This window comes from Macrobrachium rosenbergii, chromosome 50, assembly GCF_040412425.1.
Source record: "Macrobrachium rosenbergii isolate ZJJX-2024 chromosome 50, ASM4041242v1, whole genome shotgun sequence".
Classification (NCBI taxonomy): Eukaryota; Metazoa; Arthropoda; class Malacostraca; order Decapoda; family Palaemonidae; genus Macrobrachium; species Macrobrachium rosenbergii.
The window spans coordinates 23,886,113-23,889,143 of record NC_089790.1 but is presented as its reverse complement, the minus strand read 5'-3'; positions in this window follow the sequence as shown (position 1 = coordinate 23,889,143).

The following is a 3,031-nucleotide window of genomic DNA, read 5'->3' as shown; positions in this document are numbered from 1 at the left end:
ACGTCACGAAACTCTCGCACGTCATTTGCTCCCACTCTCGATGACGTCACAGAACGTTCCAAGAATTCTGCACTCTGATAGAGCCCGAACGCGGAGAGGTAATCAATTTGGTGAGAAAGGCATTTGCAAAAATGTCACTTATTAATAAGCTCAGCATATTACTATATATATTTTATAATATATACAGTGATGTAAGAAACCTGGTAAATTTTCGTTGAAGGTCCTTGTTTCGTGTTAGTGACTTTCTCTCTTCTTCAATCTCAAATACTCACAATACAGGCTTCAACATGACACCAACAAAAATAGCACGTAATCGAAAATAGTAATCATGTACAATAACACTTGTATGTGATTACGGATGCAAAATCTGCATCTGGTTTAGCATATAGATAATTTTCAGTGTCACATAGTAATGACACTATAGAAAATCTTTAAAAATCCATTCGGACATCCTTGACCCCTAAATTTCAAAAATAAATGCGCAGAAAGGTGCTTTAGTCTTTACTGTTCAAAATTGGGGGCTGAAAATTAATTTGTATTAAATTTTCATTCCCAAATTTATTGCTCCACCAAATTTTCACTTTTCTTAGACAGCAGCATATTTGGCTGAATCTGATTTCGTGTATCTCTTCCACCATCATCCCAGTTTCCTTCATTTTGTTACATAAGCAACGGGTTGAGACGGTTGGTCATTGCAGAAATTTCCTTAACTTTGAGAACCTGTGTGGTATTAATCTGTCGAATTTCGTTTCCATGTTAATACTTTGTTTACTGCTATATGGACAGTAACGACGAACTATACCCTTTTGCAAGAAGGGTGCTGCAAGCAACTTAGCATAATGCGATCGTTGTCTGGGCATGGGACTGTCTATTAATTTTTATATAATTTGTTACTGATTTTAAAACAAATGACACCCCCATCACTTCTAAAGGCTCAACCACAAATAAACCTGTAAAAATAAAGGTCTTACAAAAAAATGTACTTTCCATGCAGACCCACTCGTTGTAGAATTTCATAGTAACCGATAGTCTACGACAATTAGAAGTTACTCCTCAAATAATAATTAAACTCCTCCATGCCTTATGACAGATTAGAGTGGAAATTTAAACACGAATTATATTTTGTTTTTATTTTATGCAAGACACGTAATTAAAGCGTATTTTATATGACCGCAACTTCTGCCAGTAATTTTTTAGTATGTCAGAACTTCGCTGCTTCTCAATTGTTATGTTGGTTTGCGTGACACTGTTGCTCTAGTTTATCAAAGTCCTTAAAATTAATGGCCCTGAGCAACTTTATTCCTTATCTCGATTAGCTTCGATGTGAAGGTAAATATTCTTAGCTTTTCACGGGGCATTCAACGAAAGACTTAAAAAAATTAGTCCAATCGACGTTTTTATTTTCCCCTGAAAGTGAATAGTAAATCTTTTATAATAATATGTTTGATGCTTCAAAACTATTTTAGTGTTCTTACACTGACCATATTGAGAATTTTGTTCTTATCTTTGCCAAATTTCTTTATGACATTTTGTTACAAATTACTACTTACTTGTATCACTAATTTGTGTGTTAACCACACATTCCTGGTTGCAAGTTATTCCATATCTTGAGCCATTAGAACACACACACACACACACACACACACACACACACACACACACACACATATATATATATATATATATATATATATATATATATATATATATATATATATATATATACTGTATATATATGTAGGCTGTATATATGTATATATACATACATACATACATACATACATAAACCGGAGAGCTGTTACTAAGTTCAATTGTATCCATATTACTGTCTTAGGTGAGGTAATCAGTTATTATTCAACTGCAACAAGCTAAACCGGCTGTACGTTTGTAAGCTTACTACACCCAGTAAACAGAGACTTTCAACCGTGTCAAGCCTCTTGGGATCTTGATATTAAGGTGTATCTTACTCTGCGAAATAACACGCTATAACTGAGGTTGTTCTCCTAGATATAACATGCTATAAATTACGTTACTCTGGAATATAACATGCTATAATTGCCTTAAATGACGTAGTTCCCTGAGATATATGTGTTGTAAATTGACGTTGCTCTGTAATATATAACACACTCAAAAACATGCAATGTCTCCAGGCCATTTCCATCTTCCCTTTTTCATTATCCAATCTATACATGGGATTTTCGTAATCTATGGTATATATAATTTCCAACTCTTATTTTACCACCAAACTTCCAATATATTTGTTGAAGATTTATTTTCAAATCTAAAAAAATGATTTTGATATATAGTTTCATTGTCATACCATGATTCAAGTCCGTATAACAATATACTCATATATCGTACCATAACCTTACTTTTCGCAAATTCAGCCTATTTGATTTCCAAATCTTCTTCAGGCTGCCCATCATTTGAACTTTCTTTTTTTGTCTCACTAAATTCCAGGTCACGAGAACCTGTATTTGATACCATTGTTCTAAGTATTTGAAATTGAAAGATTCAGCCTCATTAATTCTTTCTCTATCTAATGTTATTTTATTCCATTGTGCCTAGTCTGTTCTCATCACTTTTGTTTGTTTGGATTTGGGTCCAATCTCCTTAAATATATGAGGCATTCTTTTAAGCAATCTTCGTACATCATGTGGTTTTGCTGACAAAAAGAACATCATCTGCAATTTCTAAGTCTGTCATCTTTCTATTGTTATTCATATCTAAGCACCGTCTTTCATCTCCGCCGAGTTTCTTCTTCGTTGTAAATTCAATGAGGACTAACAACCAAGGTACAATAGGATTTTCTTGTAACATCCCTCTGTTGTCTATGATTTCGGTTGGATAATTTCAGTCAGCTTTACGTATTCAGCAGGAACGCCATAACGGTGCAAGACCTTTCCATAATATTGGTCTGTGGACACTGTCAAACGCCTTCTTGTAATCAACAGAAACCATCCGAAGGGAATTTTTAAATTCCATACGCTGATGCACAATGTGTCTTAGCACAACTTTTAATGTCTCAGTT